Source organism: Convolutriloba macropyga, chromosome 7, assembly GCF_964194025.1.
Source record: "Convolutriloba macropyga chromosome 7, txConMacr16.3, whole genome shotgun sequence".
Taxonomy (NCBI): domain Eukaryota; kingdom Metazoa; phylum Xenacoelomorpha; order Acoela; family Convolutidae; genus Convolutriloba; species Convolutriloba macropyga.
The window spans coordinates 66,052,319-66,079,505 of record NC_134474.1 but is presented as its reverse complement, the minus strand read 5'-3'; the positions used below and the strand labels follow the sequence as shown (position 1 = coordinate 66,079,505).

At 36.5% G+C, this 27,187-nt stretch overlaps 1 protein-coding gene across 2 annotated transcripts in view; it reads left to right on the top strand.

Annotated features, from left to right (window-relative positions):
* The first annotated feature begins 5,303 nt into the window (after positions 1-5,303).
* Positions 5,304-27,187, top strand: part of LOC142343257 (uncharacterized) — a 122,249-nt gene continuing 100,365 nt past the window's right edge. The window contains exon 1 of one of the 2 annotated variants that reach the window (XM_075395044.1): positions 5,304-5,375. The gene's annotated coding sequence lies outside the window, so the exon portion shown is untranslated. The remainder of the gene's footprint in view (positions 5,376-27,187) is intronic. The other variant, XM_075395041.1, reaches the window with a different exon arrangement.

Genomic DNA, 27,187 nt, shown 5'->3' with positions numbered 1-27,187 from the left:
TAAATATAATCAACGGTTTTATTGTAAACTTTGGCATTGATGGTCACGCCACCAACAAATCGTCTCGTTGTAGGCAAAAACCATCCTACAAGCTTGGTACATATTACATAACCTTCGCGCTTATCTAATCTCATGAAATTCTGACTGCGCTCTTCCACAAAATTTTTCAATTGGAAGTTTTAAAGTTCATTCTTTTTTAGATTTACTTCTTTTTAAATTTTTGTATCTCTAAATTTTGGTTAAAAGTTTGTTTTAACCAAAAATTGTCCCTGGCTTTCCTCGTTCACCGAACATAATGAGGTCAATAGTCTAAAATTTTCTATGATAAAGACAAAATGGTCATTTTTTTTCCTGTTTTTGACAGTGGACATCGCATATTCAAAATTTCGTTTTGTCTCTCGTTCATTTTTAGCATAGATTAACAAATCAAAGTGTTCGATAGTTTTGGTGCTTGAATTTTTTCAAAGTTTTCAACATAAATTAAACAATGAGTTTTAGTACAAAATTTAATGTCAAAATCCTATCCTTATTTTCTTGTAAAAATTGAAAACGTAACCAAAAAGGTGAATTGTTCCGAACACAAAGAGAATCATATTCCATCACACGGAGTTCCCGAAGGAGTTTCAAATTCTCAGCATCTATTTTTCAATTTTTTTCAGGCGAAAAATCAGTTATCTTCCTGCTATAAAACTCTTCAACCTAATTTTATGGTAGTATTTTTAGTTTCCCAATTGCTGACGGTGCTTGGCTGCTAGACATTGTTTTTTCGATGCTTCAATATTTATTTAGTGCTTTTCCACTGCCCTTTTGCAAACCTAAATTTTGGTTTCCGTTTTTTTTGTGTTTTTGTTTATGATGCTCTTTTCTCAGCGTTGTAATAGAGCATCAAGAATATTAACTTCATTCCTTAGTAATTTTTGCTGTTTTCTCTGTTTTCTTTGTTTAAAATTTTCTTTGTTTTTAGGGGGTTTTTCGTTCCATTTTTGTAGCTCAATTCTGAAAGATAGGTGTCAACTCTTAAAAATAATCCTTGACGAAAAAAATTCTTAGCCTCTTTTTTTCTTTAGCGTGGATTTGAAAACTGACTTTTCCTTCCTTGTTTTCAAACTCAGTCCGAATATACTTTTACATTTACAGGTCTTGTGGCATTCTTGTTCGATTTTCACGAACACTTGCATCAGTCGGTGCCTTTTCTGAAATTTTTGATTCAATGTGAAAACGTAGTTGCTAGGTACTGCCTTTATAGTGGTGCTCCATGTACTGGAGATTTAGTTTTTAAATAACAGCACGGCAGAACCCCGCATTATGTACGTTAGGCTGTGTTTAATCACACTATGGGTTGATTTTAAGCATCATAGCTAAAGTAGTAAGTTTGTCCACGCATATAGGTATTTACCTTTAGAGTTTGATTGACGTTCTTCTACTGTTTGGTTTCTATCGCTAGTTGATGTAAGAATATCTGGAGAACAATTTTTTTGGACGTCCACATTGTTCCCTGTTCACCCGAAAGACTACATAACTTGACCCTCGTTTTTCTATAAATGGACTGAACAGCAGAACCACACTATCCAACATTCTCATCAAGTCTTCTCAAAATTACTGCATTTGCAACCACCCAACTGTGGTAATTGTTAACCTGATATACTGCTAAGGAATTATAGCTTAGAGGACTCGAACTTACCATATCCAACAACCGCTCCAGGTATGCTACTGTTGCACCAAAACTCTGCTGTTTCAACTTCGTTAGCATAATATACTACAAGCAGGGTTAATACAACCGGACCAAAGATTATGTTGGTCTTCGTTGGGCAGATTTCTGCAGTTTAATGGGTCCTTTCATCCTCATTTATATATGTCGTTCTGCCTAGTCTCTCCCATAGCTGTTGTGTCTTATGCCGAGAAATAGTATTGAAATTTTACTAATCAAATTCAGTATAATGCATAAATTAGAGAGAAAATATATGAATCAAATAAATGGCAAAAATTTGCTGAAATTGAACCACAAATAAACTATGAGGGCTGTCGAAAACCCAGAAGTCCACCCTAAGATAACTTTTGGTCCTCTGCTAAAAAATAATGGGTTCTTTCCCGTTTGTGCTCCCAAGCTAAGTGGGTGCATACTATTTGCACACTTCCCAGACACGCGTGCCAATTTTTTACGTAATGATTTACTAAGTAATGACACGTGCTCCGAAACTGGGGGGTTGCATAGCGTACTGTGAGGGGGGAGTACAAAAGGAAGAGATCCAAATAATGGTATGTAGTATTGATAAAAGCAGGATTTATTCTGTTTCGCCCCCCAGCTTATTGTGTACAAAACTTTTATGCCCTGAGGCGCACGTGCTTTTCTTTTACAAAGTATCTGTCTCTTCAACAAATTATTTCCAAGTGGGGGCATAAAAACACTGGTCGTGTCCAAACAACTAGATCTGATAATTCCTGTTAAGAACAGCTTACGCATTCATAGTTTTTTAAACAATGTTTCGTTCCATCGATTACGCCCGGTAATCTGCGACGCCAGGGGGGTTATATTGAGCCCGTTTGGTCTCTCTATTCTATTATGTTTTGGCTCCTCCAGTGTTTGCTACACCCCACCCGTTACAAATTATATGTTGTTATATAGCACGTTACTACGTAAAAATAGCATAGTAAGCTAAACTGGGTGTGTGCGTGGGGGGGGGGGGGGGGGTGGTCAAAACCAAAACAGAACAAAACAAGGCGATTTCCATTTTGGAGAAGAAACTGCAAAAGTGTAAATTGAATTGAATTAAATTGTGAGTCTTCTCTGGAATCATCTGTCTTCGCCTTTCTCAACAACTAACTGCTCGTTGTGGGATTGAAACACAAGCGCAGCAAGTAAAATTAAATCATTTGTTGCTAGCATGATTAATATCATTGGAAGCAAAACTGTTTTTGATCATCAGCACAATTTTTTTCCGATTCCGATTTTTGAAAAGAATCCTCAATCGTTTGGGCCAGAGATTTTTCTTAAAATTTGAGGTTTTTCTTGCAATTTAATTGCCTTAAATTGTAGTTTTTGCCGTTGTTAGCTATTGGGCTCCTGAAAAGGTAGCGGTACTTTCAGTTGTTCTCTGATCGTTTTTAATGAAAGTTTTTCGTTTTTGTCAAATTCAGCGTAACTGTTTTAGTTCTTGTGTTTTTTGGAGCAATCACTTGGGTACTTCTAGGCTATTGTGTTTGTTGTTCAGCGCCGATGCGCGAAGACGTTCGGGGCCCGCAAACTTCTTCAGTAAAAAAATAAAACGTTTAAACAATTTTTTGATTTTTCACATTTTTCTTGGTTTATAATCTAATTTTATCTTGATTTTATCTTGTTCTTGAGTTTTTCCTATGATTGTTAAATGTTTCAGTTGAGACAAAAGTAGTCTAAGACAATGTATTTGCAAAAATTTTTGCACGAAACTGGAAATAGGGAAATGTTTTTGAAAGATGAATCAGAAAACAAAGCGCATACGCCAAACTGCAAGTCAAAATTGTAATATGGAGAAAAAAGTTTTTATGCTTATAATATTTTTAAAAAAAACTGAAGAAAAAATAAAAGCCATTAAAAAATTTTGCATTGTGAAAAAAGAAATTTTTCAGAGACAACATTCCATTAGTATTTTACTCTTATCTTATCACGGAAGAGTTCTGACTAAGTTACAGTGTTAATTGTTTAGTCTCTTGTTTAGAATGGTTATTTTGTCCAATCTGACAGTTATTAGGCCTTAAAATTTATTTTTTAAGTTCCTAACACTTTTGGTAATTTCTTTTTGGTTGGTGACTAATATACGTTTTCTGTCCAAATGCACTTAACTGGCGCACATCTTTCTCTTTCTTGCTTTGATTTGTTATTACAAATAGCCAATAGCTTCCCCGGTTTAGGTTTCTGGGTGAATTTTTGTAAGAAATGCAATGAATGCAAAGAATTTTTGTACAATTTGCGTTGATTGCGGTGAATGCGGTGAAAAAAGATAATGCACTAATTTTCATCGCATTTCTTACAAAAATTAACCACATTTTTATTTCCTTTATTGAATCTGATTTAAATTCACAAGAAATATCATAGTAGTAGGTGACAGATGTCGCAGTGGAATACGAATTTGTAGACATGCAGGAGATGAGAGGCTCCAACCCGTGTGTGGAACTTTCTTTTTTGTAAGAATGCAGTCATAATTCACCGCGACGCGATTCACCGCATTCACCTCAAAACGATGTTAGAAATACGCAATGAAAATTTTTTTTTCACCGCATTTTTACGCAATTCACCGCCAAAACTCTACCCGAGTTCAGAGTGTTATAAATGCTTATACTTATTTCAAAAATTGAGGGATTTTCACAGTATGTCAAAATTTTCGCTTACTCTCTTTTCGTTGCGCATAAGTACATGCAGTTTTAAAAATGGCATTATTTTTAAGTTTCAGATGTTTTTTTCTCATATTGTACTATTGTTTTTTTTGTACCAATTTGTGCACAAAATAAGCATTCTCAATTGTGAATTGAGTATATTTTCGTTTTGTTGAAGAAAACATTTTTTGAGACATTTATTTGTTTTCCGAAATTTTGACGCTCAAACAACACATTACTTACGCACACATAGGCACACACACACACACACACACACACACACACACACACAAACACACACACACACACACACAGCACACACACACACAGCACACACACACACACACAAACACACACACACAAACACACACACACACACACACACACACAAACACACACACACACACACACACACAGGCTATAAATACACAAGAATGACAGCGGGTCTAGTCCTTCCTCCCCTCACCCCCAACTAACCCCCAGACTTCAATCGGAGCCCGGCCACAAATCACCCTTTGATAGCCCGTTCTACTTCTCTCTTAGCCCCTCTTTTCCTTCCTAACTAACCTACCACCCTCTCCCTCTCCCTCTGTCGTGAATGAATTCGCCCTGTGTTCTTCCTAGGCTGGAAACTGCCAAGCCATAAATTAGAAATTTGCCCTAAACATGTCACTACGCATTTTGCCCGATCGCCCCCGGGCTAAATACCTCTGAACCCAAGCTAGGGCTAACAAATTGAAGGCCTTTTACGCCGATTCGCATCAATTTAAACCCTATTTCACGCTATTTCACACCACAATCGCTTTTCAAATGTCCACTCTATTCAGAATTTACTGCAAAATTTTAACCCCCGTTTTTTATTGGCACCTTTTACAATAGTGGCCTGAATAAATTTCCACTTTTGGTTGAGTGAATGGCCCAATCGATTCAAATGTCCAACAATTACTTCAATTTGAATCCTGGGCTAATAACTATGTCCGTTATCAATGTTAAATCTTACATAACGAAATGGAACACAATTTTATAAGGTGAGAATTTACTTTTTGTGACATTTGGGCAAATAAAAAACACCTAACAAAATTTCAATTTTTTGCTTGAATTAGAAAAAAATTTTAACAATGCCCCGACTAATTTTTAGACCCCCCTCCCTCATCCCGAAGACCCCCTCCCTCTCCATAACCCAACTTAGTGTGAATATACGCCCTCAAAGCACACGTGTTTTTTTGTACACTCTTTCACACATAGTAAGGTGATTTGTAAAATCACATAAATTGTAATTTTATTTGTGTTTTTGTGTGAGGGGGAGGGGGAGGGGGGGGGGTGTAAATTAGTACAAAAAACAGTAGTACAATATTCCAAAACGGGGGGGGGGGTCAAATTCCATAACTGAAATCAATTTTACGGAAAGTAATGTTATTTTTAATTCGGCATACATCAGTTAATATTCTCCGAATTCCTGTCGTAGACTAGAAAAACTTTTTCCAAAATATGATATATAATTTATTTTGTTTGTACAAAACAACAAAAATTTTACAATCTGAACTTTCTTTTCATTGCATGAAAAATAGTGCCAAACACCAAACAGTTCATTACCGTTGTTTAAAATCTGCTTGTTTACCAAAAGCTTTGTTTTCAGAAGTTCAAATTTTTTTTTTCTAAAAGTTTACCATTTTTTTTAGCTGACATTATCTTTGAAAATTTGTTTTCCTTATGTATAACAAATAAATTGACCCTCTGATTGCGGTATTTTTTTGTCGAAAAGTCGCAAAAATGTAGGCTACATGCACCGTAAAGAAGTCGTCTCAAATAACTGTTGTTTCGGCTCTCAAGTAATACCTTTTAGGCACAATTGAACTTTAATTTCTTGCTGCTTGCTGGAATAAATGTTTGCAGCTATTTCCTGAGAAAAATAGAATTAAAAACCTTGATTTTCAAAGGCTGGGATTTTTTAATGAGCAAGATTAAAAGAACAATCGTGTGGATGGTCAATCCCTAATGCAGAAAAAACAAGACTGTGTTATAAGTTTTGGAACATATTGGTATCACTTGGATTATCCGCATTCTTGGTTTACCTTTCTTAAATGAAAATGGGTCACAAAATCTTTTGAAGAAAAGAATATTGATTGGATCATATTTCAAAAATTGAAAATTTCACGTTTCCTCGAATTCAGATAATAGTACCTGCAAATTTTCTCTTTTTTCAAACTTACTCATCCAGCAGTTAATTCTCAGTTGCTCTCTAGACTGTCAGAGTTTGAAACAGGCGCAATGACTGGCTTCAATTTACTCTCTCAGTAAGTTTTTAGTGCAAATAGCACCGTGTGCCGAAATGAACGACAAGGCATGAATTCAAGATAAACATGTCAATAAATGGTGCTGAACAGACAAAATTGCGCTGAACATAACTCCAAAAATTAGATGCCCATATGATCGGAAAGCAATATTATTTTTATTTCAGCTAAAGAGCAAAGAGTGGGGAGTGCAATGTGAAAATTAGAGAGAGAGAGAGAGAGAAAGAGAGAGAGAGAGAGAGAGAGAGAGAGAGAGCGAGCGAGCGAGCGAGAGAGAGAGAGAGAGAGAGAGAGAAAAAATAGGGCGAAAGAGGAGAGAGAGAGAGAGAGAGAAAGAGAAAGAGAAAAAAGAGAGTAATAGAGATAGAGAGAACGAGGGAGAGAGAGAGAGAGAGAGAGAGAGAGAGAGAGAGAGAGCAGAGAGAGAGAGAGAGAGAGAGAGAGAGAGAGAGAGAGAAAGAGAGCGAGAGAGAGAGAGAGAGAGAGAGAACGAGAGAGAGAGAGAGAGAGAGAGAGGAGAGAGAGAAGAGAGAGAGAGAGAGAGAGAGAGAGAGAGAGAGATAGGGCGAAAGAGGAGAGAGAGAGAGAGAGAGAGAGAGAGAGAGAAAAAGAGAAAGAGAAAAAAGAGAGTAATAGAGATAGAGAGAACGAGAGAGAGAGAGAGAGAGAGAGAGAGAGAGAGAGAAAGAAAGAGAGAGAGAGAGAGAGAGAGAGAGAGAGAGAGAGAGAGAGAGAGAGAGAGAGAGAGAGAGAGAGAGAGAGCGAGAGAGAGAGAGAGCGAGAGAGAAAGAGAGAGATGGGGGGGGGGGGAGCATTGAAGATTACAAATTCAAATCATTACTTTTAATCAAGAATGAACTGTAACCAGGCAGCTAAATGAATAACTGTGATAAAAAACACCAAGTTGGTGAAATTAAGAACATTTTTCCGAAAAAGACACAATCGCGATTAAGATCTTGAAAACTTCGATTCTGTAAAAAATTGTTTGCTAAAACATTATCCGCTACTTTTAACTGTTTTAGTCTTTTTGATGTGTTAGGCGAAACTGTCTTCGAAACAGACAGCGCGGTTCAACTGGATACACCAAAACTTGGAGATACGAAGTTCAAGTTTAATGCACAAACAATTTAGCTGAAGATTGATCTAAGTAGGCTTAAATCCTGTAACAAATAGACTTTTTAGTAGAAAAGGTTAGAACACTCTTTGTAAATCACGTCTCTTTTGTGATTTTTATTTGTGATACTTTCCGAACAGAAACAGGGGAAAAAATAGCTGAATTTGAATGATCTTTTTTCCAATGCTTCTTAAATGTGAATAACTTGTTGCCAGTTGGGAGTTGATTGTAAGGTTTCATATGAGCGTATCAGTAATTTCCCTCACACTATTTTTAAATAACTTTTCATCACACGCGACTAAATGGTCCGATTTAACATGAGAGAGTTTTTTAGTGTTTTCTGGAAATTTGATGTATTTAATTTCTTAAACCTGTTTCTTGTGTTTTTTGTTTGTGCTAGCCTAGTGCCAATCTTTTCTGTTGAAGTATCTTTTCAATGTCTGTTGAGCTTTTTTCAAGTGATACAAGTAATCGTTTTCAATATGACCCAGCTTTTCGCTGATTATATATATTTTTAAATTGGAGAAAAAAACCGCGCCCAATAGAAACATCAGACCTCCAAATATCTTGATTTGTGGATTGAAAAATTTCAAACCGCTACACCTGCAATCATCCGTATACACAGTACGGACCTCCAATACGACAAAATATTGACTGTGAATCGAATCAACTCCCTGGCCCCGAAGTAAAGGTTGTTAATTGATTAGAGCGCCGAAAAGTGACGGCTAATTTCTTCTTAGCAGTAGCAGTCGTTTGAACAAAAAAGAACCTCAAATTAAACTCGCTGATGAATTCTACAGCCTATAGAGCAATGAATCATCGCCATTATCGTTGGAATTTCAAACGAGCTATCCTGAACAGCCTGAAATCTTTAAAGTTGCATAACCCTGAAGAAAATATTCAAAGCACGTTTAACATTACGGCCGTCTGATTGCTTAAGCCTTTTTGTCGGACAACAATTGGAGCCCTAGCCTTGACTAATATTTGTTAAGTAGTTTTGTGCAGAGAACCAAGCACTCGCATTAGATTCTTCATTAATGACAGCTGTACAGTTTAAACTCACATCCCGAAATTGGTTATTAGTTTAAAATAACGTTTAGAGGAAGTAAAAATCTAACGCTACAGAATCGTGACTCAGATATCATTCACCGATTAGCCTCCAAATGCTTACTGCACCTCTCTAGTTATTGTTATAAAACCGAGGCAAAAGGACCTGGCCCAATCTGAGGACCAAGATGAGTCAAGAGCACTGCTCAGGGCAGAGAGAAGACAAAGAGATTACAGAATTTAGGAAATCATACTCTTTTCAAAAAAGTGTCGCAATTGTAAGTGATAGAACTAGAATTTTGAAAATCGGTGACCAACAGATTGTTAATAAGACTGTTGGCTTGCAATTCAAAGGCATTTGGAGGACCAGACATTTATGGAATAAAAACGAGAGTTCTTAGAAGTTGAAGAGGAGCATTATTGATTTTCTGAGGATGACCAAATTTTTGAAAGTTATTTATCATCAGGCATATTGCTCAGCATGATCAAACTTGGTAGGGAGTTACTGCATACCACGGGGCAAGTTCCATTGTTGTCACTTTTGGGAATTTGCTTTATAGATTCCGTGCAGGGAGACTTGAAACTTCCAAAGAACGCTAATTTCATGAGTTGAGTGGTTGACCGATTGATTAATTGGTAGCGTGATAAGTCTGACATTGCTTTTGTATGAATAATTTGAGTAGAAGTCAGCATTGTAAAAACACGGCGTTCAGGTCATTCAATTGTTAATTTTAATTCATAGAAAACTTAATACGTAAGAAAGTCATAACTAATGTGGTCCATAATGCGAAGTAAACGGATTCTTTTGTTCGAATTTTCTTTTGCGCAATTGCTTGATTAGTTACTAAGGAGTAGAACAACAACATCATAAAACAGTACCATAACGTAGCTATAGCATAGGAATTGACCTGTAGAGAAGTTAAGAGAACAAAAAGATTGTTGAGAGAGCTGAACTGACTTGATAAATTGAGATCACCGGAGAAACACGGCTAGATCAGTTTAATTGAAAGCTTTTTGGTGTACTCCTCGAGCTGAAAATTTTTTTGTGAAACAGAATTGTAGCTCTTTAGTTGTGAATTCGATTACGACGTTAAAGTTGTGAACCATCTTTTTTAAAAAAGCTCTGGTTGAGCTTTGATTTATTTTGTGATCATCTACATTGCTTGTTCATTCCTTTGATGTTGTTTGATTACTCGAATCAATTCATTATTCGAATTAGAATTTTCTGAAACCGACAAGAGCAGTGTGGGGACAAAATAACAACCCTCCTATATAAATCCGAGAGCCATCGGAACACCCCTTTCATTTTGTTAGTGTTTTGGGACCTAGTCAGTTCCCAGCTCGTCAAACTAAACAAAGTACAAAATTCTACAGTGGTGCTCCCGGTTAGGATCTTGGGACTTCTTGACATTTGAAGCGGATTGACAGCTGTGGTGGTTTTAGTTGGAGGTTGGACTTTGCAACTGCAAACAGAAACAGAGTGAAGGAGAATTGACTTGCACGACAAGTGAAGAAGAAAGAGAAACCCGTGGACAGAGTCCAGTTGGAGATTGACTCAGAGGAAGAGATGGAATGCGAGTGTGCTGAGCAAACTCTGGTTGAGTTGGAAATCGACTGTGGGTATTGTTTTTACCAAGTTTTTCTTGAGACTAGAAGATTGAGAGAGTAAAATTTGACTGAGTCAAGAGCGTAAGTTGCATGAGGCTGAGTTTGTGCAGAAAATTGAGTTGAGTATCGGCTTTAATAGCACAATTTAATCCAGCGTTTTGGTTGGGATTAGAAGATTTGTGTGGCAATTTAGAGAAAAGTGAAAAATAGAGGTAGTCTAAAGTGAGAGAGGCTGAGTGAGAGCAAGTTCAGTAAAACTGTCTTTGTAAATAATTGGTTGTTCTAGAGGAAAAAAAGCAGTTCAGAGTATCCAGAGTTTAAAAAAATATATTGGTAAGCTGGTATTTGATAAGAGACAGTTGGGAGTTTAACGTTTGCGAGTACCGGGTGGAAAGAGAGAGAGAGAGAGATAAAGAGAGAGAGAGAGAGAGAGAGAAAGAGAACGAAAGATTTCCACCAGTTTTTTTCTTTTCATACTGGAGGAACTCGAGTCGAAAAGTTTGGCTCTGAGGGAGAGAGCAAGCAGAGGTTTGCAAAAGAGGTCAGTTGCTGTTGAACCGCAGCAGGACTTTAGCGTACAGTGGCAAAGCAGATTAGGTCAGATTAGAGGAACAGTCATTAATGATAGGAATTGAGGAATTTGGCTTAACAGAAGTGAGTGGCTGAATAAACCTTTCAGACAAAAAAGACTGTTAGAGGGCTTAGAAGGTGTTAGAGCTGAGGAATACGAAGAAAAGGAGAAAAAAGAAGACATCATGTTTTAAAAAATGGATTGGAGTGCAGTTCTGAGTTTTTGGAGTATTTTAAGCCGGAGAAACTCTGGAACTGGGAGAAGTGGAGGATGGACTGCCTTGACGTTGTAGATTTGTTACAATTGAGTAGTGGTCAAGCAACGGCGTCGATTTTAGCCTACTGAGAAGTTGGGCTTTGGAAGCAGTTAGCGACTTGCCACCGAGGTTTTGGAGATCAGCAAGGAGCTTAGAAGAAAACATCAGCTTCTTCATCAGCTTTTTCGCGGAGAATAGAAATTGTTTTGAAGTGCAAGTTTTTTCGGGGAGCCGTAGTGGGTTACTAAAATCGTCAAACGGTTAGGAATATTGAGTAGGTAGAAAGATAATCCTATGGGTGTTTGAGAGCTCTGAAGAAAACTCTGAGCTCAACGAAATTAGTAGTGATTTAGTGAGGGCAGGTTGCAGTACTCATGATTCTTAGGTCACAAATTCAAGGCATGCGGAACAAGTTGTTGCTTTACTTTAGTTGGAAGACAAACAGGCCGAAAATTTGAGGCGGGGCTTGTTACAAACTGACGGAGAAAACCGAGTAGGCAAGAAGTAAAGGACTGATGAGAGAGCGGGGTGTGAAGTAATTGTTTTTTCCACAGAGTGGTTGGTTTCCTGTGATAGTCTAGAGGTTGGTGGACATGTTTGGACACTTCGAGTGAAAAAGTTGGTCAAAGAGTTAAAAATGTTCCAAAAAGAGTTACACAGTGCCAATAGTTTGATGAAAAAAGATATAGTGAAAGATAAAGAAACCTGGTTTGGAAAGAAAAAAGAGTTTTTCAGGCACTGCCAAAATTATTAAAGTCGGCAGAAGACAATAAAAAGCATGTTAAAATTGTTAAAATGCAGAAAAACTTATTGAGAACTTTTTTAACGAAATTAGAGAAAGAAGTTACGCCTGAAAGTTTTGTCGATACGTTGATTCCTCATTAGCAAATGATATAGACGATGATTGTCTCCCCATGAGTGACTCCAATCATGAGGGCAGTGAGGATGAGTTTCCCTCCGGACAGAATGAGTTGGTTGGATGAACTCAAGAGAAAAAGTCCGACTGCTTGTATCTTTTGTCACCTAAGTTTTCATCATTAGCGCGGTGGTAGTGAAGTGGGTTTGAAAGCAATAGAGTCCACTCAAAACTGTTTGCAGAATGTATAGCCAACGACAATCTTAGAGCTAATTTGAATGAAGATATCGACACCGTACTTGAAGAAGTTCCATGTATAGTTGAGAGAAGGGTTGTGTAACTAGAGATGAAGTAGAGATGAAGAGGACTCTTGTCGAAACGAAAGAAGAGTCAAAAAGAAAAAAGGTTCTGTTTTTCCTGCCAGCGTTTGTTCTGGACCCATGCAATGTATAGAGCCAAAATAAGACTAGATTGCAAAGATTTGTGGTCAGGTTCAAAGGATGTATGAAGCAGGAAGAGGGTGAAGCTGTGTGCAGTTTTTAATCCAAAAAGAGATACAACGGTTCAAAAGTTCAATCAGAGCAGGAAACTAGTACACGGGCAGTTGTTGACTTTCAAAATGATATGAGACCCCAAAAATTTGAATAGGCGAGATAGGATTCAAGTTTTTTCTTTGTAAAATAAATTTTTGCTGGAAAAGAACAGGGGTTTTTGAAGTTGGAAAATCATGCACGTCTAAAACTGACTGTGTTCAAAACCCTGATAACTGCACTTCAGTGGTTTCAGTTGCATATCCAGGGGAAAAGTTTAGCTGAATGCAGATTAAAAGTGCTCTCCTTAGCTAGACTTGCTTAGTTCTATTGGGAAAACTCATCAAAGATTCCGGTCGAGGGTATATGTGTAACAATTTCCAACAGAGAGGGGTATGACATCTCCAATTTCATTGAGGTAATAGAATGATTTGAAGTTTGGTCAGCTAATGACATGTTCAAAACAAATGTTCACACTAAGAGAGTGGTAGAAGTCTGCAGGCCTGATTGGGAGGAAGGTCGAGAGTTACAGAGGAGCTATAATCGTACATTGGATCTTGAGAAGCAGTCTTGCTTCGGTAGGTCGGAGCTTTGGACCACACCGGAAAATAACTTGAAGATGACGATGGGGGGAAGACTGTCCCGGTGCGGGAGAGTGATACTGAGTGCAAATCGGACGCCCAAGTACACAACTTTTTCCTGATTTCCCCAATTCAGGAGGAAACCTGAGTGTCTTACATTGTCATAACAGCTGGAGAACAGCTGAAGTTTCCTTAGTTGAGAAAATTTTAGAGTTTTGGTGCAATTCTTCATGAAAAGCCAAATAGCCTTAAGAGAAGTTTTTATTTTCAATGGTGAAATCAAGGACGAAAAGTAGGACATCTGAGAATGGCTAAGTTGAAGAGGGTAGGTTTCGGAAGTTAGTACACAAAATGCTATATGAAGTGGCGCGGAGTTTTTGAAAGTTGTGTCAGAACGCGATATCTGAGAGGGAGGAAAGGCAGGATACATGCCGACTCAAGTTGCAGTGAGCAATCAGCGGAATCACGCAGCTCAGGTAGTGAAATTTTGGGATACAGGAGTTGTAGTCAGCTGTTAGTTGAGATGAGTGAGTCCTACAGTTCGCCGGAGGTCTTAGCAATCGATGAGCAAACTAACTGGCAAGGAGATCAAATCAGAAGTTTTGAGTCATCAGCTGATTCACTGTACTAAGGTAACAGAAAGTGAGGACGGTGGAAAGGAACAGATTAGAGGAACAGTCATTAATGATAGGAATTGAGGAATTTGGCTTAACAGAATTGAGTGGCTGAATAAACCTTTCAGACAAAAAAGACTGTTAGAGGGCTTAGAAGGTGTTAGAGCTGAGGAATACGAAGAAAAGGAGAAAAAAGAAGACTTCATGTTTTAAAAAATGGATTGGAGTGCAGTTCTGAGTTTTTGGAGTATTTTAAGCCGGAGAAACTCTGGAACTGGGAGAAGTGGAGGATGGACTACCTTGACGTTGTAGATTTGTTACAATTGAGTAGTGGTCAAGCAACGGCGTCGATTTTAGCCTACTGAGAAGTTGGGCTTTGGAAGCAGTTAGCGACTTGCCACCGAGGTTTTGGAGATCAGCAAGGAGCTTAGAAGAAAACATCAGCTTCTTCATCAGCTTTTTCGCGGAGAATAGAAATTGTTTTGAAGTGCAAGTTTTTTCGGGGAGCCGTAGTGGGTTACTAAAATTGTCAAACGGTTAGGAATATTGAGTAGGTAGAAAGATAATCCTATGGGTGTTTGAGAGCTCTGAAGAAAACTCTGAGCTCAACGAAATTAGTAGTGATTTAGTGAGGGCAGGTTGCAGTACTCATGATTCTTAGGTCACAAATTCAAGGCATGCGGAACAAGTTGTTGCTTTACTTTAGTTGGAAGACAAACAGGCCGAAAATTTGAGGCGGGGCTTGTTACAAACTGACGGAGAAAACCGAGTAGGCAAGAAGTAAAGGACTGATGAGAGAGCGGGGTGTGAAGTAATTGTTTTTTCCACAGAGTGGTTGGTTTCCTGTGATAGTCTAGAGTTTGGTGGACATGTTTGGACACTTCGAGTGAAAAAGTTGGTCAAAGAGTTAAAAATGTTCCAAAAAGAGTTACACAGTGCCAATAGTTTGATGAAAAAAGATATAGTGAAAGATAAAGAAACCTGGTTTGGAAAGAAAAAAGAGTTTTTCAGGCACTGCCAAAATTATTAAAGTCGGCAGAAGACAATAAAAAGCATGTTAAAATTGTTAAAATGCAGAAAAACTTATTGAGAACTTTTTTAACGAAATTAGAGAAAGAAGTTACGCCTGAAAGTTTTGTCGATACGTTGATTCCTCATTAGCAAATGATATAGACGATGATTGTCTCCCCATGAGTGACTCCAATCATGAGGGCAGTGAGGATGAGTTTCCCTCCGGACAGAATGAGTTGGTTGGATGAACTCAAGAGAAAAAGTCCGACTGCTTGTATCTTTTGTCACCTAAGTTTTCATCATTAGCGCGGTGGTAGTGAAGTGGGTTTGAAAGCAATAGAGTCCACTCAAAACTGTTTGCAGAATGTATAGCCAACGACAATCTTAGAGCTAATTTGAATGAAGATATCGACACCGTACTTGAAGAAGTTCCATGTATAGTTGAGAGAAGGGTTGTGTAACTAGAGATGAAGTAGAGATGAAGAGGACTCTTGTCGAAACGAAAGAAGAGTCAAAAAGAAAAAAGGTTCTGTTTTTCCTGCCAGCGTTTGTTCTGGACCCATGCAATGTATAGAGCCAAAATAAGACTAGATTGCAAAGATTTGTGGTCAGGTTCAAAGGATGTATGAAGCAGGAAGAGGGTGAAGCTGTGTGCAGTTTTTAATCCAAAAAGAGATACAACGGTTCAAAAGTTCAATCAGAGCAGGAAACTAGTACACGGGCAGTTGTTGACTTTCAAAAAGATATGAGACCCCAAAAATTTGAATAGGCGAGATAGGATTCAAGTTTTTTCTTTGTAAAATAAATTTTTGCTGGAAAAGAACAGGGGTTTTTGAAGTTGGAAAATCATGCACGTCTAAAACTGACTGTGTTCAAAACCCTGATAACTGCACTTCAGTGGTTTCAGTTGCATATCCAGGGGAAAAGTTTAGCTGAATGCAGATTAAAAGTGCTCTCCTTAGCTAGACTTGCTTAGTTCTATTGGGAAAACTCATCAAAGATTCCTGTCGAGGGTATATGTGTAGCAATTTCCAACAGAGAGGGGTATGACATCTCCAATTTCATTGAGGTAATAGAATGATTTGAAGTTTGGTCAGCTAATGACATGTTCAAAACAAATGTTCACACTAAGAGAGTGGTAGAAGTCTGCAGGCCTGATTGGGAGGAAGGTCGAGAGTTACAGAGGAGCTATAATCGTACATTGGATCTTGAGAAGCAGTCTTGCTTCGGTAGGTCGGAGCTTTGGACCACACCGGAAAATAACTTGAAGATGACGATGGGGGGAAGACTGTCCCGGTGCGGGAGAGTGATACTGAGTGCAAATCGGACGCCCAAGTACACAACTTTTTCCTGATTTCCCCAATTCAGGAGGAAACCTGAGTGTCTTACATTGTCATAACAGCTGGAGAACAGCTGAAGTTTCCTTAGTTGAGAAAATTTTAGAGTTTTGGTGCAATTCTTCATGAAAAGCCAAATAGCCTTAAGAGAAGTTTTTATTTTCAATGGTGAAATCAAGGACGAAAAGTAGGACATCTGAGAATGGCTAGGTTGAAGAGGGTAGGTTTCGGAAGTTAGTACACAAAATGCTATATGAAGTGGCGCGGAGATTTTGAAAGTTGTGTCAGAACGCGATATCTGAGAGGGAGGAAAGGCAGGATACATGCCGACTCAAGTTGCAGTGAGCAATCAGCGGAATCACGCAGCTCAGGTAGTGAAATTTTGGGATACAGGAGTTGTAGTCAGCTGTTAGTTGAGATGAGTGAGTCCTACAGTTCGCCGGAGGTCTTAGCAATCGATGAGCAAACTAACTGGCAAGGAGATCAAATCAGAAGTTTTGAGTCATCAGCTGATTCACTGTACTAAGGTAACAGAAAGTGAGGACGGTGGAAAGGGAGTTTTTCCAGTGAGAAGTTCGAAATTCAATTTTTGCCAGCAGTGCCCGACTCTGGTATTAAGTTGATCTAGCCGAGAACTGCATACGGAATCCTAAATAGCGGTAAGATTTCGGAGCGCAACTTCCTCTTATCGTCGAGGGATGAAGATCGGAACACAGGGGAGGAGTTCCATTCGTTGGTGGGTTTGAGTACAACTTGATCAATGCGATGGGTTTGGTACACAACAAAAGGTAAAGACCAATCAGCAGACCTGCAGTCAAACAGGAGTCGGCTCAACGGAGCTAGAAACAAGAAATTCTGAAACTCGATGGGGCATCAGAAATTTCGGAGGGAGAGATGGACCAAGCTGCAGCTGATGCGCAGATGGGGCTGGAGGAGAAGTCCTGAAGTTAGAGTACGGCTACGCGAAGAGATGGATGGCCATCTTTCTCAGGCATTGACGGATGAAACGATTTGAAAAATGCTGAGTTAGTTTGATTAACTTCGTTTCTTGATGGTCACTTCTGATCATGCTAGTCTCTTTTTTTTTGTTTTCTTTGAATTCCTGTGTTAAATCATTAGGTAATAAGGGTCTAAGTTTCAGAAGCCGGTTGAATTGGATTGACCATTAGTGATGGTGGTAGTAAAATCGTATTATTGATTTCAAAATATTTGAAAACCTGAAGTTGTAAAAAGAAGTTCAAAAGGAAATTAATGCTTGCGTCAGGAGTCTTCTGATGTTTGTATTTAAATTTTTTTTGTAGAGCAAGCTAGTCGTGTATAACTAGCCTTAAAATACTATAAGAAAAGTGTAATGAACCAAGGCTATTTGAATTTGGAGTCATCGGAGTTGTTCGAACGACAATTTTTGATGGGATGGCCATGGTAAATGATGGTAGGTTTGTCGGTTCGGCTAACCATTTTAAATAAGATAGAAAATACAAAAACATGTAATTGAGTTTTGTCGTTTAGTTTGTTTGTCATGTGTTTAGTACTTTTAGAAAAAAGACTTGTCTATAAATTGATTAACCATTTCAATAGTAGTGCTTGGATTTAGTGATTCCTTTTAAGGTGCTGTAATTTGATAAATTTGTTGGAATAATAAATAAGTCTGCTGTTTATTTGTGGTTGGAGACCTTTCCCAAACTAGATCTACGTTAAGTGAGTAGGATCAATGCGGCGTGTTGTGGAATTGTTAATGGAAAAACCAATTTTGTGTATGCAACGAAAGCGACTGATAGGAGTCATTCTTATACTTAGAGTAAACAGAACGAACATCTCTAATGTTAAACAAGCTAATAGAATTGCATCAAACGAACTCTTAGCAATTATTCAGTAGAATAATAATCTGGAACGGGGGAGTGTAGAGTTTGGGAAAACCTACTTTTTTCACAAAAGTGTCGCTATTGAAAGTGATAGAAATTGAATTTCAAAAATCAGTGACCAACAGATTGTTAGTAAGACTGTTGCCTTGCAACCCAAAGCCATTTGGAGGACAAGAAAATCATGGAACAAAAACAGGGGGTCTTAGAAGTTGAATGGGAGCATTATCAATTTTCTGAGGGTGAACATGCTTATGATAGTTGTCTATCATCACGTTTTTAGCTGAGCGTGATCGCTAGTCAGCCTAAGCAAATTACAAAATTCTACAGAGATTACGCCCTAAGAAAGCACTGACACAGCACTGATTATTTTAGTGGAACTACGGCCTTCATGTGAACCAAATGAAAATACAGTGGAGAAAAGTTTAACACTTTTGATGACAGCTAAAATTATTTTCGACAATGCTATTCCTAAGATTTCGGGCAAAGGAAACCCGACTTTGCCATTGAAAACCAGGCCAGTTCCCTGACACACAAAACGTTAAATTGAAAGCAAGTTCGAGCCAAATCAAGAGGCCAGCTAACTTTATCTAACTCACTTTTTCTACCTTATTAATAAAACTTTTAGGAGATTCTGTAGTGACTGAGAGTATCCCCATCTTGGTAACGATAACAATGGTGTTCATATTGGAACCCCCAACCAATCAGTAAGCATTCCTGAACAATAGATCTAAATTTTGACAAGAGCCTCGGGAACAACTTCAATTCTTCCGGTTGGCGAGACGCCGGCGATCAAAACAACCGCAAGCGCTTTCCTAGTTCCAAGTTTTTATTGCTGCAATGTTTTGATTCCATCATTGCCCCGAAAGACATTCCTGGAGGTCTTATGGAACCCCTGCTTCAAAAGCAGGAACATGGGATGATATGGTAGTGCTAATGCTAATCCTATACCCTACGATGCCCTAGTATAGACCCAGACGTATGAACAGACCCGAATAGTCTAATAGGGGGGAGCAACCAAAATTACACAGTCAAGCTTCTTAGTTAATGTAGAGCAAAAGTCTTTTCATGGGTCTTGCAAACGTCTTTTTCATTTCATGATCTCAAAATCTCGATTGCCGAAACCGATTACGAAGACGCGATCTGTAAATATCAGAACCAGAGAAACAGTAGCGTCTGATTTCACAGATGTCTCACTACAGTCTTGACAGATGATGAATCTCGGAAGGAAAACTTTTAGTTATCTTCTCCTATGCTATTGCAAATATGTTTGGTTCCTGTTTAAATTCATATTCATCCGGAAACCTCCATTTCTTTGGGAGATGACACATTTTGAGTATATTTTAGAACTTTATCTCAGCGATTTTGCTATATTTGATTTGGTAACTTGTTCATTATTTTTTTCGCATTGTACTGTTGTCTAGTGTTACTTAATTCTATGTCAGATGATCTTAAAATATGTGAGTCAAAGAAGCATTCTCTACAAACCAAGAAAACGGAAAAGAGCAATGCTGATAAATCGTACCAACTAATTTATACAAAGAAAATCCAATCTAAATAAAAGAATTAGAACGTCTCGAAACCATCTTGCTAATGCGATTATCATCATTTTAATTGAAAAATAATTGTCCCTAGAAATGAGAATGAATAGACACGAGATTAGAAAACAAAAGCCAGGGGCAAAGTTTATTCAAAAATATTGATATTTTTCAGGTAAAAAATGATTGATTAACATTACATTTCAAAAATTTACAGTCAGAAATTTTTCTTTGGATGCCAATTGAAGATGTCACAAATAGTTTTACGTGATAAGACAGTAGACAAAAACGTTGTCAAAAGTCATAACTATTCCAGGAGTTGAAGAAAACAAATAGCGTCCACCTACTATTAGCTATTCATTAAAAACAAAATTTAATTTCCTGTACTTTTCACTATTTACCTATCACGAATTTTTGAAATTGAAAGTCAAGTGGACATAATAACAGCAAAACTTTCATAACTCAATTTTCAACTATTTTTAAAAAGTTATTTTAAAGTCAAAAATTCTCAGAACGGAAATCAAACTGTTGAAAAACTTTATTGTCACTCCACCATTTAGTCATTAATCCTCCAACTCATTTTGTGGTCATGTAGTAATCTACGAGAAAAAAAACAATAATTGTCTAAACTTGAACAAGCTCTATTTGGAAGGAAATCATTACCTGAAAAAATTAGCTAAAAACAGCAAATAATTCGAGTTAGACCTTGTTGAAACTTCAACGAGAACTTCTCTCAGTTTTGAGTTATCAGTAACATACATATCAGAAACGGCCAAACATCATTATTATTTCATTTTGTTCACTTAAGACATATAATAAGACACCTATTTGCAAAGACTCCATTTTTGACAACAACAAAATTTAGCAGAAAATCATTTTTATCTGTTATAGTTTTTTTGCCGGAAAACAAGCAGACAGAAACAAAACATAACTAAAACGACCGTCAGTCGAAAAAGGTCACATTAAAACAAAGAAGTTTAAATTGAAATACAATTCAGTTTAATTCTTAATTTTCACGACGCGACAAAGATTAGCAAAATTATTTTAACACGATTTCTGTTGCAGGGAAATTTTGAAAAATTAACATGGTTTAGCAAAAACTATCAAGCAATAGCCAAAACTGTGCATATATTTGTATTAGATCACAGTTATCAAATGTTAATTAATTTTTAGACATGGATGAATTGTCGAAGTAGACAAAAACTTTTTAAAAGCGCTTTAAAATTACCCTCTGCGGTTGCTGGGATTTATAGTGATGTCACTCACAACTCGGTATGATAAATATACTGATCGGCAAAATTGACTGAATTATAAGATCCTAGTTGAGTTTACAATTGCTCCCAACAATAGAAGGGGGCTCGGAATTAGAAAAGTAACTCATTGAACATTATTAGAGTAAAACTTTTGTGATTCACCACATTTTATGCCTCGATAACTTCCCGAAAAGGACGAAAATTATTATATTTTACTATTACTATATTACACCCTAATTACTATATTCTACGTTTGACAAACTCTCTGTTGAAAGCTCTCAAAAATTTATCGATCGGATAAAGTTGACAGAGCAAAAACACCAGCTCAGCATATATTTCATCCTCTTAAAATGGGTAGAAAATTCAATTACTGATCGTTTTGTAGTTGCAGTTTTTGAAAACCTTAAACCTTCACTTTTGTTTTCTAATGCATATATTTTTGGCATCTTAAAAAGTTCTCAACGCGTAAAAAATAGACTACATGGAAAAAAGTCAATTAAGATTTTTTGAATACTTGTACGCAATATATTTGTTCATTTGGTACCACTGACTTCAAACGGAGCACATTTAATTAAATGCTGAACAAATTTTCTCACTAATGATCCTGTAAGATCTTTTTTAGGAGTTATTACAACTCCTACGAGATGGGATATCCATTATGGAACGCCCTACAAACAAAGACCGCTACCCCCCCCCCCCCCTCCCCCTCCCAAATAATAATAACAATAATAAAAACAAACTTTTGTTTTGCTTAGACTTCTTTTAAAGCTGAGGATATCTGATTGACACAGACTCCCATCTCTTGAGCACCATGTTTTACTCTATCGAGTTTTTTCAAAATCTCATAAAATTTAGACAAAGTGTCTGAGCTGCCAATTTTACTTATTGTTCTCAAATTGAAATCCCGAACAGTCATTATATATATTCATTTGACACCCTTGGTCGACCAACCGTTTAAGGACATGCTTATAGCTTTGTTTAGCTATGAAACCAAGGGAGGCAAAAATAATTAGCTAAATGTATATTTTACAGAACTGAAGACAATAAAACTAATACTTGTAGTTCTAAGGCCTCGTTTTTCGGCGACAATATTGGGCGAAAAAAATTGAAAAACATCGGTGGCCGACACACCAGGCGGATATATTCCTAATTTTTTACCCTCCTTCTCCAAGCGGACTTAACCCCCCCCCCCCCCCCCCCCCCCAAGAAGCCCCCTTCCGTGTCTCTTTCTGTTGTTTTCGATACTCTCACTCTAGGGAATAATTTTACCACGTGACACTTAAGAAAAGGGTTTTGATGATCATAGAGAGATCTAAAGACATGTTTTGTTGTGTTTGGAATAGATACTGGGGTGTATGTAAACCGATTGCTTAAACAGTAGAAATTTCAATGTTTTCAATAAAAAAACAAACAAAAGAAAAAATTAAAAAATAACAAATTTTTGGCTTTAGGATTTATCGTTAGACTTTTTCTGGATGATCAAGTTATGAATGAGACACATTAATCATTGTAGATTTTGGGTTAATGGGTTATTATGATATGAGGAGATTAATTGTTTTTTTTTTCAGTTTTGAAAATCTTGGTAAGTACGTGCGGAAAGTACCTTCAATTGTCGTTTTGTTTTTTTTTGCCTGTCATAAGTTGTCAACTTTTGAGCACTGAAACATAAAATTATAATACAAGTCATTGTAGGTTTTGAATTTCAAGAAATTTGAAAGAAATTGACTGAAAATGGCTGATAATTATTAAGATAAGTTACACATTTACTATTTTCAGTTATAAAATTGATACCCCTTGAAGAAAGTTTTTAAAAGCGGAAAGTTCAGCTGATAGCCATTTTCAGTCAATTTCTTTCAAAAATTTCTTTCAACTTTTGTTATATTTCAGTCTTTCAACGTACTTAGATCGCAAAATTATCGGCTAAATGATCACGTTTGTTTTTTAAAGCGTTAGATGTTCTCGACTATTGGGCACTTAAAGAGAGTATTTTTAGTTTAGAGTTATCCATTCGATAGTTTATATCACACACAAAGAGAAAGATAGAAAGATAGCCTTGCTTTTATTTCACTCATACCTTTTTATGTTTTCCTTTTTCCTTTTATTTCGACCCCCTTTCCCAGTTTCAACTATTCCTTTGTTCATCATAGCCATTCATCCTAGTGGCAGTATCATCACGTATCAACAATGCTTACAGCGCTTTTTCTCAATGAAAGAGGTATTATATTTTGTTCATATTGTTCATGTCCTATTTAGCCTAATGCTGATGTAGTGTTTGTTTGTTCTCGAATATTTTCAGGATCCACGATCGTCTCTATCTGGGTTCTGCGCCCCATTTCCCCAACTCAAGTTGGTCTTTTAAGAGCTGGCTGGGGTCGGGTTGGGTCTGAGTTACTCAGCCTGTGTTCAATTTCTGTCCGTTACTTTCTCCAGTTTTCTCAATTTTCGCAAATGTCTCCGATTTCTATATCTTATCCCAGTTGTAAGATTGATCATTTGGTCATTTGGTGGTCAACTTGTAAGAACACATTGAGAGATGGTTCATCGAAATATTGCTCATAAAGTTTCTCAACATTTTAGTGCCTTGTAAACGATTTTTTTTTATAAAATAGTATAAAAAAAGTAAAATTTTAATATCAGAAGTAAAACAACATCGAGGACTTCCTTGAAAAAGAGTTGAAAAAACATTTTTGGAAAAAGTTTTTGAAAAATTAAAAAGTAACAGAAGCAAGATGTTATTGTAAACAATTTTAATTTTAAATTTAATTGTAAATCTTCACGCTTTTCATAGAAAATTGAGCATAAAAATTTTCACCTCGCTTTATTTAAGGTCATGTTTTTTAAATAATTAATTTAATATTTTATTTTACATAATAATATATTCTTAACTGTACATTGACTCTTTACCGTTTGCTTTTATTCATGTGTAATTAGAGGGACTGAAGAATTTTTTTAACAAGTTTTTTTTAATCTCGGTTTTCTTCAGTCTTTCGACATCAGTTTGATAAATTTTCAAATCAGATAACGATGGTTGTCCTCAAAGTTACAGAAACGTCTGATGAATTCAAACGACGTCACATCCATAAAAAAATCAATTTTTTAAAAAAAGTAAATCGAAATTTTTAAAAAAGGTCAAATTAAAATCAGTTTACTCCAACCGAAATGTTATATTTCCAACCTTAGCGGCTCAGCTTTGATTGTAAAATTACTGCCAAATTTTTATATATCGAGATTTCGTCTATTAGGCTAGTTGAACGTTTCGGCTAATTCGGACATTGGAATAAAATGTATTTGAATTCATTCATGCTTTGACGCTCTTTTTGGGCCTTCAATTTACAATCGATCACGCCTGAATAAACGTTTCATCAGTTAGATTGAGCGCCTAAATTGAAGTTTCAAATAACTTTCCCCCTCCGGGCAATAGAGACACACACGCACTAAGCCTTGTTGTGTTTGTTCATTCGCACGAATTAAGCGCAATCTGTTAAAATGGGAAAAGCGGTCGGTTGGAACAAAGTACCATTCCCAATTCGCGCTATTTTCCTAGGGAGCTACCCTTTCAGGCAATTTGTGAAATTATCAGAGCGTTAAGAATCTTTTTCGGGGACGCCTCTGAATTCGGAAAAGCTAAATCTCTTACTTGATTGACTGGTAGACGCTTGCATGTGTTGGGTGGAACGACTGAAAGATTAATAGCGGTCTGTTTACGTAAAGGTAGAGAAGGTTTAAAAGGTGTTTATTCTTAAAAAAATTAGTTAGCTGAGCAGACTTCACAAAATACGAATATTTCGTATATCGTATTATCAATTTGAACAAATTCACAAATAGAAAAAGTGACTAAAAATTTTCAAAAAAAAACTGCTGTTGACACGTTACAGAAATTGAGTGATGTAATCCTTCAAATTTATTCTGTTAGCCCACCCAGCTTGAAAATAAAAATAAAATTAATTTGGTTTTCAGCATCTAAGGACAAGTTATTTAGTCAACAAAAACACGTCACTCAGATCTGACAGATTATCAGTTGGCTTCAAAAAAACTTAGTCAAATGATGCAGTGAAGAAATTCAGAGATGATTAGTCAGAACTTCTTCCAACCTTCGTCGTTGAAATTTTCCAAAATTTTTCAAAAATTTTTATCTACATGAAAAAATTACAAAACTGAAGAAATAAAAATTATGAGAAATTACTTTTTTTTCAAAATTAGTAAAAACACTGAGAGTTAATAAGTATTGCCTTGGGAGTAACAACAACCTCAAATGGAACAAAATGCTTCAAATTTCTTTCTGCTCAATTCTGTTTCAATTTTTGCCTAGTCAGTTTCGTAGTTGAGCAAAGTTTTGGTGTTTCCTTGTCTTTATGTCAATAGAATTAGTTCACGATTTAGAATTAAAGGGTATTCCACATTGACATGATTTGATAGATCTACAATTTCGTCTCAATTTTGACAAATTCTCGAGATCAAGAAAAGTTTTTAATGAATTTAAAAAATTCAGAGGGTCTTCTGACCTCAAAACTGTGGCTAATAACTCCATTTTTTTCAAAGCGATTCTTGTTCAAGCTGTTTTCACGACATTTCATATAAAATTACAACGTACTGTCTTATAAGTTCAACATGCACTTTAAATTAAGAACTATTTACTTAAAAATGGTCACTTTTTTCAAACCATAGAACAAAACTATAAATTTATTAAAATTGTTAGTTAAATGCTTCACATGGTCGATAAATTACAGTTTTCCATCAACAACAATGCCCCGGTGCTCTAAATTAAGTTATTTGTGAACATTTTCCATTGTCTTTTTTAAACCTTTTGCAGTAATGGCTTTGATTATCAGTTGATCAAAAACGTGCTTTACTGAAATGTGATATCGAAATTTTTTTCAGCTTTTTCCAGAAGAACTGCATCATCTCCAAAATTTACCAGATTGAAATCACAGAAAAGCCGCAATTGTTTTGACAAATAAAATTAAAAGTATAGAGCACTGAACGAAACTATAAGGAACAAGAATTTCAATAGCTCTTTATGATAACTGATAACATAGTTTATACTGGACTGGCGCTCTCAGACCCAAATCAAGAGGTACAGCAAGTAGCTGTTCATGATTGAATGTATCCAACGTTTTCCATAAATCCAATTTTTAAAAAAAAATTTTTGATACGTTTACAGTTTTCCATTACTCTCTGATTCATACATTAGCATGATTAGAGCCTGAGTGGTGGTGCCTACTTTACATATGACCCACTCTGTTGTTGTGTTTTTGACAGAGACAATTGTTTTCAATTCAATTCTGCTTAATTGATCAACTTTTTTTCAAGAAAATGTTAGGTACAAATCTAGAATTGTTGATTTTAACTTAGTTTCGCGATTTGTAGAGTGGAATTTTTAATCATTTTTCGGAACATTTTTAGAAGCACTTGCTTCTACATAATTTTGCTTTATCTAACATTATCAGTGGTTGCTTGAGGTACGTTTGACTTCTATTGAAAATAGGTATTTTTTTAATAGAAGTCGTTAGATTCATATAAGTACAGATGATTACAACAGTCATTGTTTTAATTTCTAGTTGGTTGGACAGTTAATTGTTAACAGGAATATTTAGTAGAAAAGAAAATTTTTTTATACTTTGATGCAAATCGAATAAAATTGCGATGAAATCTCTATTGGTTCCTCTGTTAAATCAAATTTTTTCATCGAAAATTCTTAATTTTGGAAAACAAAATGTATTCCATTTGTGATTGAGCCAGGTTTCACTTAAAAAAAATATTATATGTGCTAATGCTTATCATAGTTCATACGAATTGATCTCACTTTTTTGATGGCGAAATATTTATTGCCTTGCTGTCATAATTACGTAACCCAGCCGTCAGCAAGACAACGTTACCATCGTAATACCATTGCCTTGTTTTATGTATTGAGTAAACACAAAACTCAAGTTTTAGGAATGAAGAAGTTTTTTTTTCTTTGCGTGTCGACATCTCTACACACAATCTGTCTCCTTCCAGTTCAAAAGGATTTACAGTTCACCCCATTCTCAAATTAACTGACACCGAGGTAACCATAAAATAAATTTGAAAGTGTAGTTGAGAACATCTGCCGTCAGCTTCATCGAAGGCGTCGCAAACCACGACGCCATCTTTGCTCGTGTAACAACGCCCACTAACGTGTAACCTCTCATCCCTTTCTTTTTGTTGACCTTCAATTTTTTCTGTTTTTAAGTTTGCAAAAAAATTATGCAGACATTTCTGAGACATTTTCTCCTAGGCGGTCCATTTTCTGTTGAAAACTTGAGTTAACATTCATTGAAGTCGGACTATTGGATGAGAGCGTATTGTCCGTTGTTGTTAATAATGGGTCCTCTATCGAACACCGTAAGCTCATA